The sequence below is a fragment of the Protopterus annectens genome, chromosome 6.part1, assembly GCF_019279795.1.
Source record: "Protopterus annectens isolate FY-2018-M chromosome 6.part1, PAN1.0, whole genome shotgun sequence".
Lineage (NCBI taxonomy): Eukaryota > Metazoa > Chordata > Ceratodontiformes > Protopteridae > Protopterus > Protopterus annectens.
The window spans coordinates 471125299-471144660 of NC_056738.1; the positions used below are offsets into that span (position 1 = coordinate 471125299).

The 19362-nt window shown below is 43.7% G+C and overlaps 1 protein-coding gene across 4 annotated transcripts in view; it reads right to left on the reverse strand.

Annotated features, from left to right (window-relative positions):
- SLC19A1 (solute carrier family 19 member 1) overlaps window positions 1-19362 on the reverse strand; it is a 723538-nt gene that overhangs the window by 305374 nt on the left and 398802 nt on the right. The gene's annotated exons all lie outside the window — the stretch shown is intronic.

Sequence of the window (19362 nt, forward strand, 5' to 3'; positions counted from 1 at the left end):
TTCTTTGCTGTATGGTACCTCCCCTTTTCTGTCCTGCAGGTAGCTGCTAGCAACCTTATTAGCTGTTGTCAGTGGCCCACTGTGAGTTCCTAGGTGTTAATAACTCATTTGTACTCCAATTACCCTGCTGCAGCATATCCTTAATGTCTTCCCGTATCCTTCCTGTTTCAGCTGTGATGCGTGCCTCGCACAGCCGTTTACCAGGTTTCGAGCGCTTTTTCATCCACGTTCACATACACTTCCGGTTACCTTCTGTGCTCTCAGCTAAGCAAAGCTATGGCTACTTCCACACCCGCATCCTGCGGCTTTGCTTAGCAAAAGGCAACCCGGATTAGCAATGATCCAATATGCTTACAGCTTCAGTGGAGCACCCCTCTCTTGATGTCATGTTTACCTCCACGCCACTCTTTGGTGTTGTACCGCTACGCCGGTGGGGCATTTGCAATTCAGTATTACTCGACTCATTTGCATGGCATTAACTACTAATTCCTAGTTACCGCGCAGAACACTATCACAGACCCTTAGCAACCCTTGCGCCATGGTTGTGGTGTAGCATGCATGCCATTGACTATTATGGGGAATTCATGAATTGTGTTACATTGCAGTTTTATGACATCTAAATATATTTTCCATGTGATCCCATTTGCGCACCGATGCACTGCGGTTTTACTTTGCGTTAGTGTGGCCATGACATTAAATGTTCTTTTTTTATGTGTTGTGCATGTTTTTTTATGCCATTGGCTATATATTTAGCCACTGGCATATATTAACATTATAATACGTAAGTTTGGTCCGCTTTCACGGCTCCGATTTTATGTTTGAAAAAATGTAAACCATTTTTTTTGCTTTGCCTGCACCACTTCATGAATCGCTATATACCTTCATTTGCATGCTACACTGCTGCGCATGGGGTAATTAGCATACATGCACCAGGAGCTGCGCAGCTCTGGCGTACGCTGGTAGTGCATGTGGAACCAGCTCGTACCTGAATTATTCAGTGGCCGTATCTGGTGCTAGATCGCTAATGCTACTCCGGCGCCTAGTGCAAGCTTCATGAATCCCAGGGAATGTTACTTTTAATGTCTTTGTGGCTAGATCTTTTGATTTCGTTCCTCTGCTGCCTTTCTGAAGAAAGGTATTTCTGTACTAGACTGGCAGAATAAACTAGTAAAAAAACACAAGGGGCAAGTGTAATCCAAAGAAAGGTAACTCAGCAGGCAATTACAATGTTAAAGTTCCAATTTAATGAGTGCTTTCGAAGGGGTCTGTCCTTTCTGAAGAAATGTATTTCTGTCTTTTCTGAAGAAATATATTTTTTCTTTGACTTTACACTTCTGTCTTTTCTGAAGAAATGTTAAGCAGAGGTCTTTATTACTTATAACATGTAAAGTTTGAGATCAACTTCTCTTTTTCTGTATAACAGGATGCCATAAGCCCACAGCTATATGTTATTATTATATAAGCTGAACATGTACAATAAATAACTGTTCTTGCAAAGAAAGCCATATTATTTTGAAAACTGCTGTTTGGCCCTGCACATTTCCTGTCACTGTACACACAGTATATTGGGAAAAAGCATTTTAATTTACACAATATCTATCACAAACAACTGAAAAATGAGTATATTTAAAGCTTGTATTGCACTTTGTTAACTCTATTTATTTGAATTGCTGCTTCATTTTTGCTGATTGTGTCTGCATTTTTTCCTGCACTTTGAAATTCTGTACTACTGCCTTATGTAGCATAGGCTAGATTCAGTCTTGCTGAATCTAGACTGTTAGGTATCACTGTGCTCTAAATCAGCCATCTTACATTAAGAGGGCCTCCCTGCACCATTGTGGCAGAAGTGTGTTGCTCAGGTTTCATCGGGATTGCTGGAGAAAGGCTGAGTCTGGGGTGTTCCCATTGGCAGTCTGTCTTAAAAGTATTGAATTTCACCTGTATTTAAGCCTTGTGTTTGCACATAGCTGCACACTGCACAATAGGGGTTAGCTCTACCTTGTATAGACACAAACGCCTAGAAACTTACATTTTCCCTAAATGTCTGTCAGTAGAACCCTCCCATGTTCCCTGTTGCTCTTCAGGCAAATCAACTGCACACTGAGCAGCATCGTCACAGCTCTTCACCCTAAACTGTCAACAGAATACGTCCCTCTGTTATTCCTACATCATAAACTGATCTAACTTACCCATTTCCCAAAAGTACTATGGTATGAAGCTGCCATTATGGATGGTTACTTTCTCAACATTTTTCTGGCCAGCCTGATTGACTTGGGCATCCTGAGGCAATGTAGTAATTGCCTCATGTATACTGACAAACACTTAGTCCTGAAACAAAATAACGTATGTAAGAAATGTAGTTACACTATCAATTTAGAAACAATCCTCTCCAGTAACAAAAAACAAAGCATCAAACAGGTTGTCAGCTCACGCATTTCACCTCTCACACAAGTTCAAGACACAACAAATAAACCCACATACGTGGAGTACTCACTAGAAGCCTACCAAAGGAACAGAGACCTCCCAAGCTCAAATTATCTGCACACACCTCAACATGTAGAGAAACTACTGCACATAACAGCACACATATCAGTGTCTCACTAAATAAGCCCCTAAGGCAAAACACCACAAAACCTAATGTCTTGGTCATAGCAGACTCCATAGCGAGAGGCACAGATGTCCCCCTCACCAGCCTGGAGAAGGGCATAGTCAGCTGCCTATCAGGTGCCAGGATCTATCAGATTATGCATGTACTCAGGTCACTCAATGAGAAGTACCATTATGAATCTATCATAGTCATGTCAGGGTGAATGACTTGAGATGTACCTCCCTGGACTATATGAAGGGAGACATGACTGAACTCTCAGACTGTGTGTCCCAGGTAGGTATGACCCTAGCCCTAAGCAACACACTACTTTCACCCAAGATGATGCCACAATATAAACAAAAAAATATCAACTTCAACAACGGGTTAGCTTCTGGTGTCATTCCAGAGGGATCTAGTATTTGTCAGCCTAGAAAGACATGGTTGACAGGCTACGCTGCTTTGCCAGAGATGGTCTGCACCTGTCTACCCTAGGCTTTTGATAGTGGCTAAAGTGCTTGCCTAACTCACAGTGTCTTTTTTAGGCAATGTCAAAAAGATGACATTTCCCACATAGAAAATCCACTCAAGACAAACCCAAGGTTCTGCTGCTTAATGCTAGGAGTCTATACATGAAACTAGACTTCCAGGAAGCACTCCTCATCTTGGAAGATGCTGATGTCTGTGCAGTCACTGAAACATGATTCAAGGCCACAGACAGCACCCCACTACTAAGGCTACAATGCCTTCCACATGTTGGAAAGTTGAGAAAGATGGAAAAATTACCCAAACGGCCAATAAACTACAATCTCAGAATGAGTGTGAAAGAACCAAAGGTGAAGGTGTATCCATCTTCATTAAAGTCAAGTACACCTCCAGATTGGTCAAAGAGTATGACTCTCTTGAACTACTCCATGTCCAATTAACTACAGGCAAAACACCCTAACACATTATTGCTAGCTACAAGTCCCCATCCATGAACCAATAAAAGCACAATGGCTACATGGATTTTCCAGAGTCACTCGCCATACAGCCCAACACCTTAGTCATGGGAAATTTTAATTATCCCTTCATCAACTGGGTAACATATACAAGCTCAAATATGCTCACCCAGAGGTTCCTAGACTTTGTCAATGCAAATGCACTGGAACAGATATTCTGTACCCCCACAAAGGGCTCTAAAATTCTAGACATATTACTCACCATCCTCACCAACATGGGTGGTCACTGTCCAGCCCCGTGTGTGATGCTTTCCCTGGTAAGGTTGGGCCATAAATCAGTCTCAAACCCACACTCCCAAAGGAGCAAAAAATCTAAGGAACTTCTCCAAAACAAATTACAGCCGATTAAGTGATGGTATGCAAAGTTTTATACCTCCTGCAATCACAGGCAATAATGACTCCTATGCAGAGATGTAGACAAATGCCCTGTATAATTATCTTAGCAACTGTATAGACTCAGCTGTACCTGACCAGATTAAAACCAGGCTGTCCCAAAAAAACAGGCCACCTTGGTGAACAACTAGTATAAAGAGATTGTATAACAAAAGGAAAAAACTGCTGTCCATGAACAACAGGCAACTGCCTCGGCAGAGGAAGAATTCCCTCCACATACTAAACAAGCAAATCAGACGTCTTGTAAAGTCCTCTAAAGCTAATTTTAAATCTATGTCAGGTGGCACAATGCCAGGGTAATCCTATGGGATAGGTTTGTAAAGGCTCCAGGGCCATTAGCCTAGTACACACCTATGAACCTAAATAGCATCCCTAACTAAGAACAATCATAAGGCATTATTTAACTATGTCTGAAATCTAAAAGGGATTGCCTAGCTATGTGCCAAATTGGTAGTAGATGGTACCACTCACACTATACTGAAGGAAATTGTACTTGCTAGCTGACAGATTTGCTGCAAACCCCCTTATCCCTACCAGCCATACCCCAAAGCATACCTGACACCTGTTTTCCACCTAGTATCTCTAGAGGTCAAGTCATATCTGTGCTGGCCAAAACACAACCTCAATGGGACCAGATAACATCCCAGGTTGCTTACTGTTTGTGTCTTTCGGCTTTTCCCGGATAGGGGTCGCCACAACGGAACTCCGGTCCACTAATGATTGGCAGTAGAGTTTTACGTGCTGGCTTGCCGGGCCTAACGCACAACCTTCAACGAAGGAACGCCCATTCACGCATGTCGCCACACAGAAGACGCTCTAACTGAGAATCGAACGGGAAATGTCTAACTGGGAGGCGACAACGCTACCGCAGCACCACCACCGCAGTACTAAGCAATCTAAAACAGGACCTAGCTGACCTACTTGCTGTTCTCTTTCACCCTAGACTGAGAACTGGCTTTGTACCAGCATAATGGAGAACAGCAACAGTAAGACCCTTGCAAAAAGGGGGCCATCAACCAACCCCGGGGGTAAAAATAAGCTGGTCCATGGCATTTGAATTAATGAACTCCAGGAAACGTTGGGCAAGTGTATTGGTACGAGTAGTTTACCCAGTTAATGGAGGGGGTAGTTGAAGTCGCCTAGTAAGGGAGTGTTAGGTTGGACCCTAATATTCTCCAGGGTGCTTAGGAATGTGGAGTGCAAGTCTTGGGACATGGTTGGGGACCTATAGCAGGCTACAACCTGAATCGCTGTCTTACCCAGTGTTAGCTGCACCTGAAGTATCTCTGATGTGTTATGTTGGTCTACCAGTCTGGAGGTGTGTGCATCCTTTATGAATATGGAGACACCACCACCTTTGGAGTTTCGGTCTAAGTTCTAGGGCTGAAAGGTGTGAAATGAGTTACAGCTTAGTAGTGCAGGGGTGCTTTCTGCTGTCTTGAACCAGGTCTCTGTTACAGCACAAATGTCGATGTTCTCCATTTTAAGGAGTGCCTTGAGTGAGTGCATTTTGAGATTTAGACTTCTAGCATTGAGCAACATGACCCTCCAATTGCATTTGTTTGTAGCTGTTACGGTGGTAATTTGGTCTATGGAATACCGCCTAAAAAGGCACTATAGGGGTGGCAAGAGCCTTAGCCAGTATCCGGAAGCCCAGGGGTGACAGATGCAGGACATCTCTGGCAAAGCATCAAGGTCTGTCATCATATCATCCCAGGAAGACAGATACTGGATCACCTTAGAATGACACCAGAAACTTAACCAGTTGTTGAAATCAATCATTTTCTGCTTGTAATGTGGTATCATTCTGGGTGATGGTAGGATGCTGCTCAGGGCTAAGGTCATACTCACCTGGGCAACATAATCCAAGAGCTCCTCCATGTCTCTTTTCATGTACTCCAGGGAAGTATGTCTCAGAGCATTCACACCCACATGTACAATGAGAGAGTCATATTTGTACCTGTTGTTGAGTGACCTGAGTGCATGCTTTGTGTGTCAGATCCTGGCACCTGACAGGCAGCTGACTGTTACTTTCTCCTTATTCAACCTAGTGAGTGAGACATCAGTGTGCCTCACTATCGAGTCACCTATGACTAGTGTGTTGGGCATGCTGTTTTGCCTTAGGGGCTTTGGTTAAGTGGCACACTGTTTAGGAGATTTATGTGTCTCGTGATTAGTGTTGTGTTGTGGTGGTCGAGTGCGTTTCTGCCTTGGAGGGCTCTGCTGCTTGGGTAGATTTTTATTGAGAGCCTTCGCGAAGGTGGGTATGTGGTTTGTGTTTTTATTTGAAGGCAGTGCTGGTGTGTGTTCCGGAGGGCTATGTGTTCCATGTGGTGTGGTGCAAGTATTGACTTTCTCCTCTTGACCAGCTATTTCGTTCCTGGCTGGAGAGTGCGTGGCTTCCAATTTGGATATATAAGTGCATCTCTTGCAAGTCTGAGTGTTGAAAGGTAAGAGGAGAGGGTTGCCAGTGTACATAAGGCAGTTGCTACATTGCCTCAGGATGCCCAAGTTCATCAGTTAATAGGAGAAAGCACCGTGGACTGACCTTTAGACATGCCTGGTGGGATGGGCATTGATAATAAGTACTAGATCTGTTTCCTTGTAGAATGTTTAGTGCTGGTAGCACTTGTGTGTTACAATAATTGCTACAAGGTGCTAGACTAATAAGCTAGTATAAGTGCAGGAGAGGAGAGAACTAGTAAATCTAAGGGAAAAATTGAAGAGCAGGCTCTGGCACTGCTCAGAAGCTAGCAAACAGTCCTGGATACAGCAAGTCTGTATCTGGACTAAACTAGTTACAGGGAAAAGTGGGAAATAAGAGCAAATGCAGGCTTTTAAACTGGAAAGTTGAGAGAGATGGAAAAACTACCCAAATGGCCAATAAACTACAATTTCTGGGCCAGGAACCACTCCTCTTGTGGTAGATAGGCTACCTAGTGCTTACCACTCCCACTGATAAGCTAGAAGGCTTCCCTCCAACACAGAAAGGCTTGGGGGGGGGGGCTCAGGAGCTTACAAACAGTCCTAGATACAGCAAATCTGTATCTGGACTAGACTAGTTAAAGGAAAGGGGGATATAAGTGCAAATGTGGGCTTTTAAATCAGAAAGTTGAGAGAGATGGAAAAACTGCCCAAACGGCCAATAACTACAATTTCTGGGCAAAAAACCACTCCTTACAGGCTACTGAGAGGTGACTTGTGCCTGGCCTAAAGGGCAGTCTCTGACCCCAACCTGATAGACGTGCTGCACTTCTGCAAATCAAATGGCACTAGAGTCACTCGATCTAGGGATCTCAGCCTTGCCAGTGACATTAGCAGAACATGCTGGAGAGACAGGTATGTCTCCCAGAGATTGCTGCTGCTCTGGAATAAACTTCCAGTTCATGTGAAGCAGAGCTCCTCAATGACCCTATTCAAGCGCAACCTGGACAAGTGGATGGGTGACCACAAATTCACCCTGGGGGTGTCACCCATGTCCCTCATGGACAGGGGTAGCTGGTGCTGATCTGTAAAGTACGCCCATCTAAACAAAGACAACTGGGACAACCTGGGATTAACATGGATAGGTTTATAAAGGCTCTAGGGTCGCTAGCCTAGCAAACTCCTATGAACCTATTTCATGTTGCAGCTGAAAGTTCTCTCCTAATGCATCTCTTATATGGTCTTGTATTTTAGTCTGTAAATCTTAGTTTGGTCAACATAAAATAATACTGCTGTTCTGTTAGAAACAGTATGCTCTCGAAGAGAGCACTGCCAGGGAATAAATTTGTTTTCCAATGCTTTACATGATGCACAAAACGGGTAAGACAGAGACAAAAGTTATGTCTTTGCAACATACATTACATCTATAAGTATATCTCCATCTTCTGGAACAATCAGAGCTTACTCTGTCAAGCGACAAGACTATGTGTCACCTAAAACTTTAACAAGCAGATAACTCTAACCCTATGCAAGAATGCACCACACCTAGCTGCCTCTCTAATTCAGACCAAAAGAAAGTTGCCACACTGAACAAATGGAGAAAAACTGACAGATAAGAAAGAAAGAGGAACACTGGGAGGGCTCTTTCTGGAAGATGGAGGCCAACTTACTGATACAGTGCAATGGCAAATGCCTATTACTTTCATACTTGATGTAACAGATCTCCATCTTCAAGAAAAAAAGAGATCCCAGCTAATACAACCAATTAGAGCCCTGATATAAATCTACCTAAATAAATCTATTACCAGATGTTCAGTTTATTTTAATATGCAGTCATCATCATCTTCTTTCAGCTGCTCCCATTAGGGGTCGCCACAGCAGATTACCTGTTTTCATTTCTTCCTGTCCTCTGCATCTTGCTCTGTCACACCAACCACCTGCATGTCCTCTCTCACCACATCGATAAACCTTATCTTAGGCCATCCTTTTTTCCTGTTACCTGGTAGCTTCATCCTTAGCATCTTTTTTCCCAATATACTCTGCATCCCTCCTAAGCACATGTCCAAACCAACGTAATCTTGCCTCTCTGGCTTTGTCTCCAAACCTTCCAACCTGGGCTGACTCTCTAATATACTTATTCCTAATCTTGTCCACCCTCGTCACACCCAGTGCAAATCTTAACATCTTTAATTCTGCCACATCCAGCTCAAAACTCCTACCTTTTTGTCAATGTCACTGTCTCCAATCCATATAACATAGCTGGTCTCACTACCCTCTTGTAGACCTTCCATTTCACTCTTACAGGTACTCGTCTGTCACAAATCACTCCTGACACTCTTCTCCACCCACTCCATCCTGCCTGTACTCTCTTCTTCATCTCTCTTCCACACTCACCGTTACTCTGAACTATTGACCCCAAGTATTTAAACTCATCCACCTTCGCCACCTTACTCCTTGCATCCTCACCATTCCTCTATCCTCCCCCTCATTCACACACATATATTCTGTCTTAGTTATGCTGGCCTTCATTCCTCTTCTCTCTAGAACATATCCCCATCTCTCCAGGGTCTCCTCCACCTGTTCCCCACTCTCACTACAGATCACAATATCATCTGCAAACATCATAGTCCACGGGGACTCCTGTCTGATCTCGTCTGTCAATCTGTCCATCACCATTGCAAATAAGAAAGGGCTCAGAGCTGATCCTTGATGTAACCCCACCTCCACCTTAAACACATCTGTCACTCCCACCGTAGACCTCACCGCTGTCACACTACCCTCGTACATATCCTGTACCACTCTTACATACTTCTCTGACACTCCTAACTTCCTCATACAATACCACAGCTCCTCTCTAGGCACCCTGTCATATGCTTTCTCTAAGTCTACAAAAACACAATGCAACTCCTTCTGACATTCTCTGTACTTCTCCATCAACATTCTCAGAGCAAACATCGCATCTGTAGTGCTCTTTCCCAGCATAAAACCATACTGCTGATCACTAATCGTCACGTCCCTTCTTAACCTAGCTTCCACTACTCTTTCCCATAACTTCATGCTGTGACTGATCAATTTAATCCCTCTGTAGTTACTACAGCTCTGCACATCACCCTTGTTCTTAAAAATCAGTACCAAAACACTTTTTCTCCATTCCTCAGGCATCTTCTCACTTTCCAAGATTTCATTAAACAATCTGGTTAAAAACTCCACTGCCATTTCACCTAAACACCTCCATGCTTCCACAGGTATGTCATATGGGAAAAAAACAGCCTTTCCATTCTTCATTCTCTTCATAGCTATCCTTACTTCCTCCTTGCTAATCCATTGTACTTCATGATTCACTATCTGCACATCATCCAACCTTCTCTCCCTCTCATTCTCTTCATTCATCAACCCCTGAAAGTACTCTTTCCATCTCCTCAACACACTCTCCTCACTTGTGAGTATGTTTCCCTCATTATCCTTTATCACCTTTACCTGCTGCACATCTTTCCTAGCTCGGTCCCTCTGTCTAGCCAATCGGTACAGGTCCTTTTCTCCCTCCTTAGTGTCCAACCTTTCATACAACTGTTCATATGCCATATCGTTAGCCTTCGCCACCTCTCTCTTTGCCATGCACCTCATCTCCTTATACTCCTGTCTACTTTCTTCATCTCTCTGACAATCCCACTTCTTCTTTGCCAACCTTTGTCGGTACACTCTCCTGTACTTCCTCATTCCACCACCATGTCTCTTTGTCATCCTTCCTCTGTCCAGATGTGATACCAAGCACCTTTCTAGCCGTCTCCCTTACTTGCTCTGCTGTAGTTACCCAGCTATTTGGTAACTCTTCACTGCCACCAAGTACCTGTCTTAACCCATACCTGAACTCCACCTCACAATTACCCTTTTTCAGTTTCCACCATTTGATCCTTGGTGCTGCCCTCACACTCCTCCTCCTCTTCTTGATCACCAACGTCATCCTACAAACCACCATCCTATGCTGCCTAACTACACTTTCTCCGGTCACCACTTTACAGTCTCCAATCTCCTTCAAACTGGCCCTCCTACATAAGATATAATCCACCTGTGTGCATCTTCCTCCACTCTTGTATGTCACCCTATGCTCCTCCCTCTTGTTAAAATATGTATTCACCACAGCCATGTCCATCCTTTTCGCAAAATCCACTACCATCTGACCTTCTGCATTCCTTTGTTTAACACCATACCTACCCATTACTTTCTCATCCCCTTTGTTCCCTTCACCAACATGCCCATTGAAATCTGCTCCAATCACCACTCTCTCACCCTTGGGTACAGTCATCACCACTTCATCCAATTCACTCCAAAATTTTTCTTTCTCATCCATCGCACACCCAACTTGCGAAGCATATGCACTAACAACAATCATCATTACACCATCAATTTCCAGCTTCATAAACATCACTCTATCCGACACTCTTTTCACCTCCAAAACACTCTTAGCAAACTGTTCCTTCAGAATAACTCCTATGCCATTTCTCCTCCCATTCACACCATGACAAAACAATTTGAACCCACCTCTGATACACCTAGCCTTACTCCCCTTCCATCTGATCTCTTGCACACACAATATACCAACCTTCCTTTTCTCCATCATATCAGCTAGCTCTCTCCCTATACCAGTCATACTGCCAACATTCAAAGTTCCGACCCTCACTACCACAGTCCTAGCCTTTCTCCTCTCTTCCTGCCTTCAGCCATGCCTTCCTCCTCTTCTCCTCCTTCGGCCAACAGTAGCCCAATTTCCGCCAGCACCTTGTTGGCTAACAGTACTGGTGGCGGTCGTTGTTATCCCGGACCTCGACCGATCTGGTATGGAAATATTTATTGGTGTCTGCATGAAATGATTTGGTGAAGTTTTACGCTGGATGCCCTTCCTGACGCAACCCTCCCCATTTATCCGGGCTTAGTATAATACCATTTTCTCTGATGTTTGTGCTTTAATGAAAGGATATTAGTCTATTATTTCTGTAGATGTAAAGATGCATGACATTTGAGACAAAACGTATTTTATATCTTATTATACATGTGGGAATGTAGGTTATGAGGTCTGTTTCTTTACTATGACTGAGGATTTATGGCCTTTCCAAATGTTATGCTCCAGAGGTACTTTCCCCTGTGTTGATTATTTTTTGTGTCCTTATATTGTGCTAGGTTTTAGGAACACCAGTGATTATTACATATCAAATGGCAACTATATTTTGTAATTTAGAAGCTGCAATCTATACTTTGTTCTTATCATGTGGACTGACTTACCATGGCTAAACCGAGGGAAGGTTAATGTTCACAATAAAGGAGCATGTAGAGGACATTATGCATGACCAGGGCTAGAAGCTGCAGCTTGCAATGTTTTACTGCAATATGGTAACAGCTCTAAAAAAATGAAAGTACTCATTTTTGAGCAGGTTTTCACTACCCTTAGAGGCAGAAACACTTAAAAGGCAACTCTTACACTAGGAAAGTTCATTTTAAAATACAATGCTCTACTTTTCATATGGACTCAGAACCGAATGTAGCTGAAAAGAGATAAATGCTTATTTTTAACAGTCTGACTGTTTGTTTATTCTTGATGAATTTATTCTACCAATGGCTACTTACAAATTTCTTTTACACAGTCCATGTGTCTTTGCTTCTTGAGGAGGCACCAGGAGAATAAAAGTACAGTTGTGTAACTACCATAAATGTAGATGTTCGAGTGTATTCACTGTTGCAGTCATTACACTTGGGTTATCCTGCTGGCAGGCTACCCGCAGTCGGCCTGAATTCCAAAGTCCTGGTCCGGCGTCGGTTGCTGTCGCCTCCTCCCTGACGTCAGTGCGCCAGGGGTATAAAAGATGCAGCCGACGCCATTTTCTTCAGTTTTTCTTGCCCCCAGATGTCAGGTGCCCCCAAAAGGGTAGGCTAAAAAACATTGTTTATAAAAACATGCACTAAAATAAACAATACCTTCATCTACAAGCAAATACACCACATAGGTTGTATAGAATAGAGAAGTACAGATAAGTCCCAGCAAAGAAAGGGGGATGGTGGGTGGGTAACCTGGACTGCAACAGTTAATACACTCGAACATCTACATTTATGGTAGGTACACAAATGTACTATGTTCATTGTGTTTCACTGTTGCAGTCATTACACTTGGGTTGAATCCCAAAGCGGAGGTTGGGCGGCTGGGTCTAAATAGAATTAGGAGTGGCTATAAGGCCCTGCAGAACTGCAGTGGCAAAGCCTGCTCTGGATTTAGAGTAAAGAGGTAAGTGGTAGTGCTTAGTAAAGGTGTGCACTGAAGTCCAAGTTGCAGTCGCCAAAATATCCTTGGTTGGTACTCCTCTGGGGAAGGCTGCTGAGGTGTCTGCTGCCCTGGTAGAATGTGGTCTAATGCCCTTAGGCACTGATTTGCCATGTTGTGAATAGCAGAAACGAATGCAGTGTCCTATCCATTTTGAAATAGTCTGCTTTGAGATAGCCTTTCCTTGTGATCCTGCAGCATATGCCACTAAAAGTTGCTCAGTTTTTCTGAAAGCTTTAGTTTTGTCCAAGTAGAAGCGTAGCTGTCTGTGTATGTCCAAAGAATGCAGAAGTCTCTCCCCTTTATTCTGTGGGTTTGGGTAAAAAGTTGGCAAATGAATGGTTTGGTTAAGAGCCACACTGGACACTACCTTAGGCATAAATGTTGGGTTTGTCCTTAGAGAAACCCTGTCCGGATGGAAGATAATAAAAGGTTCCACAGCCATTAATGCCTGTAACTCGGAGACTCTTCTTTCTGAAGTTATTGCTAGGAGCAGAGCTGTTCTCCATGATAAGAATTTTATCTCAGCTGTATTGGCTGGCTCAAAAGGAGGCAGTGTGAGTTTTTCCAAGACAAAATTGAGGTCCCATGCAGGTATTGGTGCTCTCCTTGGAGGTCTTATGTTTTTGGCCCCCCTGAGGTACTGCCTAAGCAATGGATGTGAAAAAATAGGTGGGTCCGTATTGTAATGAGCTGAAACGGCAGAGGCATGGATCTTAATTGATGAGAAGGATAGGCCTTTGTCCAGCATCTCAGTTAGATATTGTAAAATCTGAGGAATATTTGGAACAAGCGTGTCAATTCCTTGTGCCTGGTTCCAAGCACAGAATCTCTTCCATTTTTTCTGCATAAACTTTTCTGGTGCTGGGCCTCCTGGCCTCCAAAATAACATCCATAACCGCTTTAGAGAGAAGTGTATTCTGAATGGTTACACTGACCGCTATGCAGCTAGATTTAGGGTTCTGAGTTGGCTGTGCAGGATCTGATTGTTTTGTTGGGTCAGTAAATGAGGAATTTGAGGCAATGTCCAGGCTGGGCCTTGAGACAAGCTCCTTAGGATTGGGTACCAGTGTTGGCGTGGCCAATCCGGGGCAATCAGTATCATTTGTGGCTTCTCTTGTCTGACCTTTAGGAGTACCTTGGGGAGGAGAGGCAGTGGAGGAAAGGCATATACTGTAAGGTTGTTCCAGCTGAATGACAAAGCATCCACTTTCCATGCTTGTTTGTGATAAGTCCTTGTGCCGAATCTCTGAAGTTGGCAGTTGTGAGGGGAGGCAAAAAGATCTATGTCTGGGCATCCCCATTTCCTTGTTATCATGTTGAAGATTTGTGGATCTAGTTTCCACTTGTGAGGATCCATGAGGTTTCTGCTTAGTTCGTCTGCCAGAGCATTTGTTTTTCCTGGCAGGAATTGTGCTTGCAGGTGCACTTAGCAAGTCAATGCTGTGTTCCACAAAATCATGGCTTGTCTGCAGAGGGGGTAGGAATGTGTACCTCCCCGCTTGTTTATGTACCACATGACTGTGGTGTTGTCCGTCTTTATCAGCAGCTGTCCTGGATGAAGTAGGTCCTTGAAGGCTGTCAGGATATTTTGTACAGCTAGCATCTCTTTTTGACTGATGTGAAGATGCCTTTGGCTTGCGGGCCATGTGCCCTGAATACATTTTCCTGCCATGTAGGCCCCCCAGGCATAATCTGGTGCATCTGTTGTTAGTGTTTGCCTGGCTGTGGGTAAAGTGAATGGCTGCCCCTTGTTGTGGTGACAGGCCCGTGCCCACCATCAAAACTCCTGTTGCAGGCAGGGAATGAGTGAAATTAATGATTCCAGGCTGCGGCAATGTTGAGTCCACACACTTTTTAGATACCACTGTAGTTTCCTCATATGCAGTCTTGCATATGGAATTAGCAGAATGCAGTATGCCATGTAGCCCACAGTGTGCAGAATTTTTCTTGCAGATAACTGGGTCTTTGTTGCCATCATTTCTAAGTAAGAAGTCAGTTGCTTTTGCTTGTCTGGCGTGAGATAAGCCATCTGGGCAGCTGTATTTAAGCTTGCACCCAGGAATATTATTTCTTGAGAGGGTACTAGTTTTGATTTCTTTTTGTTTACTGTGTACCCTAGGCAAATTAGTACTCTTTTTACAAACGCCAGATGCTTTAGTAGAATGTCTTTGGTCTCTGCTTGAATAAGGCAGTCGTCCAAGTAGGGATATATTTGAATTCCTCTTTGTCTGCAAAATACAATTACTGGTGCCAGGCATTTTGTGAAGACCCTGGGCGCAGCAGATAAGCCAAAGGGCAGTGCAGAGAATTGGTAGTGCATTGAGCCAGCTATGAATCTGAGGTATCTTCTGCAAGATTGTCTGATTGGGACATGCAGGTATGCCTCTTTGAGGTCCAAAGTTACAAGCCAAGCCTTCTTGCCCAGCATGGGCAGAAGCTACTGCAGAGTCAACATTTTGAATTTCGGAACGTCCAGAAAAGTATTTAGAATAGACAGGTCCAGAACTGGTCTCCATGCTTTGTCCTTTCTTGGTACTAAGAAAAGTCTCAAGTAAAATCCTTGTCCCTGCTCTTGTTGTGGCACTGGCTGAATAGCACTCATGTCCATGAGAGATGAAACTTGTTTTTGTGCCTCTGCCCATTGATTGTGTGGCAGGTCTGGCATACCTTTTGCCTTTGGAGTAGCCCTGAGAGACTATATTTAAGACCCATTTGTCCTGGGTGATCATGTGCCAATTTTGTGAAAAAAGTGCTAGCTTTCCCCCTAAGGGTGCTGCCAAAAGATAAATGCTTGGCATTGGCAGAGGGAAGTCATTGGGACTGTTTTCTAAATGGCTGAGATTTGTCTTCTCCGCTTTTGGAGGTAGAAGCACCCCATTGTTTGGGCCTGTATGAGCCCTGGGGCTGTTATCTGCCTCTAGGGTGTCTGTATCTGCCTCTTTGTGGCCTGTCTGACACGGGAAAGGACCAATTCTTAGAAAGCCAGTTCCTGCTAAATCTGGGTGGCTGTACCTGTAAGAAATCCTTTACTGTCTGCATAGATATAGCTTTATCCTCCATTTTCTTTAACACCTCTTCTGCCTTAACACCAACAAATTATCATGCTGTAATGGAGCATCCAATAATTTTGCTTTAACATGATCAGGCAGAGTCTGTTCCTTTAACCAAGCATGCCTTCTAATGACTGAACCTGTTACAGCGGCCCTGCCAGAGGCCTCCAGTGAATCATAACCACATTGCAAAGTATGCTTTCCCACTTGTTCAGCTGCATGAAATAAATCCTGCAATTCCTTGTTCTCAGAACAATCACAATTTGTCAACATTTTCTATTTTAGCAGAGACATTAAGTATTGCTGATATTTAAGCATATGAAACTGACAATTTAAAGCCCTTACAGCCAAGGTAGCAGAAGTGTAAACTTTTTCCCCCCATCTGTCCAGTGCCCTTGAATCTCTATCTGAGGGGACAGGGTTTTTTGCAGTAGCGGCCTTGACCCCTTTGGGACCCTGAGAAATAGTTTCTGGGTCAGCAGCAGGGTTTTTATATAGAAATTTATGAAAGTCTGGAACCCTGTAGTATCCGTCTGGCTTAGCAAGTGCAGGAGGTAAAGAGTCGGGAGACAGGCCGGACTCTGAAAATACATCATCTACAATGTCGAAAACAGGTGGAATAGCAAGAGGTCTGTGCTGAGGTAGTAAAAGAAAGTCTCTGAGCCTTTTCTTAGATTATGAGTAATCTTGGCTCTCCCAGTGGAAATGCTCCCTCATGGTATGCAGGGTTTCCCCAAAGGAGTAATCCTCAGGAGGAGAAGCTGAAGGAATAGATTCTTCAGCATCAGAATCCTCATAGGGAGGAATAGAGTATCCCTGTCCTGAAGAGGAGTCAGAGGAAATGGAAACCTGATCAGAGGAATAATATTCAGTGTCTTGCCTAGGCCTCTTATCAGGAGGGGGATGGGAACCCCTGATCAAAGTAATTAGGTCTTTGGCCATTTTGAGCATCTGTTTCTTAGGCATGTAAGTCTGTCCTGGAGAATGCTGTACTTGTTTCCTTGTCTTTAAAACTGTTTTAGACTTTGTCTTGGATGCTGAAGTTGGATTGATATAAAGCTGTGTAGGTCTGAAAACACCCTCAGAAGCTGATGCCTGCTCAGCAGCTCCGGACCCATCTGAGGGATTAGTTTCCAAAGGCCCAATACCTTGAGTATCCAGAGGTCTAGTTGTCTCCACGTGGGAGTCAGAGGCGGCCTGTGGCTCTGAGGTAGCAGGTGTCAGGGGCTGCGAAAGCGCCTCAGTGAGAACCGGCGACTGGCCTAGAAGAGGCTTCGTTGTCAGTTTTGGACCTCAGATGCCTGTCCTTTTCTTTTTCCTTGCGCTTTTTATGAATTCCGGTCGTCGGCTATTCTGACGGCATTATATAGTTAAACCTTCGGTCAAAGTAATGAAAAGCAAAATCGTACCGACGCTTAATAGTGCGTCGGTTAAATCTAGCACAAAACCGACAACTAGCAATGTCGTGGTCAGGGCCTAGGCAAAGAATACAGTAAGAATGAAAATCCTTATGAGGTATTTGCTTCCCACAAGAAATACAATTGTTAACTTTTTCTGACATCGGTCTGGAGCAAGAAAAAAGTTACCCCAACGGGGTACTTAGCTTTATTGAAGACTTCGGATCTGAAATTCAATTTCGAAAAACTCAGGAGTCGGCCGACCGGCACTTGCGAACTGCTTTTGCTTCGGGCACCACGTGGCAAGAAAGACTGAAGAAAATGGCGTCGGCTGCATCTTTTATACCCCTGGCGCACTGACGTCAGGGAGGAGGCAACAGCAACCGATGCCGGACCAGGACTTTGGAATTCAGGCCGACTGCAGGTAGCCTGCCAGCAGGATAACCCAAGTGTAATGACTGCAACAGTGAAACACGATGAACATCTATTAGTTCTATAGCACTGTTTAGCCATTTTATGTTTAAATATATACTTCTAACCATGTAAACCCAACAGGGCCAAATGTGCAGATACCTAAAGTAGTCCACTATACTCTCTCTCTTTTTTTTTTTTAAATATTCCTTTTCTCCTTCTTTGCGCAATGACCATTAGCCATCCTGTACACTGGCTGGCTGGCTCATTTGCTCCTTATGAGTAACAGACAGATGTAACAGCCATCATACAAGCAGCCACCAGGGGTTTGTTTGGTATGCTCTTAATCCCAATCCCTGAGTGAGGGGAGCAGATGTGTGACCTGTATCATTAAGGTGCTCATTATTTCTTTCTCATGCAAATGCACACTTCTGTGTACTTTTGTGGAACGCTATACCAAATGGTGGCTTGAAGAACTTTATGAATGCCCCAAAATCATATCTGCATGCACCATTCTCCTCTGAGGGATTATGGCAAACTGTTATCTTCTCCTCTCTCCACAACAGGCACACCCAATCCCCACTCCAGCTCCCAACAGATCCACAAGCCACTAACTGTACCTGGGTTGCCTAGGTCACAGCAAGAGCATTATCCAATGGCATTACAGTAGATATCTAGTAAGGACCAAACATCGGCTAAGACAGAGAAAATTCTGTATAGACAGGGGTTTCCCAAGTTACATAAAACTATTGCCTTTAGAGATGATGCAGGCTGATGAATATGGTGGTCAGAGGTATAGCAAAGCTTTCTCCATCTATCCACAATTTAGTAGGCACAAGGAAGTGAGACAAATGATGTCATGGATACTTCAGCAAAGAGGTGACAATGGCTGAGAGCAAAGATGTACACAGGCTAGATTAGGTAGACATTTTAAGGAATGTCCTACTGCAGTATGAAAATGGGTTTTCGTTGAGCGGACCTGTGCAAACAGCAGGAACAGTTATAAATCCTTGTTAAGCTTGATAAAGCTTAGCAGAAACTGACAATATAAGGAAGGGTACAAATGACAAAATTAGCAGTGATGTCACTTCCTGTGACTAAGAAGGAATGTGACAGTGGCTTACTAACATAAACATAAGCTAGCAGAATGCCAGTTTCTAAAACTAATAGGCTAGGATGGAAAATACCAAAACACAGTCCTGACGTGATACCTTTCAGTGGACTAACAAAAGCCAGCTGAGATGACAGCTGACAGGCAAAAAAGGAGAAAGTTTGAAGGATTCATTGGCTAAAATATATATTGTAAAATATATCAGCATAAGGCTTCTATTAGTCTGAAAACTGTACTGACAGACCTAGGCAGCTTCAACAGAAGGTACCACATCACCGGTGTGTTTCAGCGTTTTCTGTCAGTGGACCAGTATGGAATTTCTCCCTTTTTTCACCAGGTTAGCACAGTCAGTGTGACTTTGGAGACTGCTGTTACTTTCATATGAAAACTGTGCCTTCTGGCAGACATAAGTATCATCATATCTTAACATGTTATTGCTGTGGAAAACTATCCCAAATGATCACAAAAGCTGAGGAGAACAACATAGATGACGTGTGAATCATTCTACAAGTGTCTGGTACTGATATCCATAAACTCTGTACTGGACATTATCTTCTCTGAGATGTGCTTCTTCAGAAGACTGCTAATATTCTAAAAAGCAAACTTGTGCTGGTTAGGACATTGGGTCCAGGTGAAGACACTTAACTTATATCTAATAGGTTCCTTGCCAGTGCAAGCATG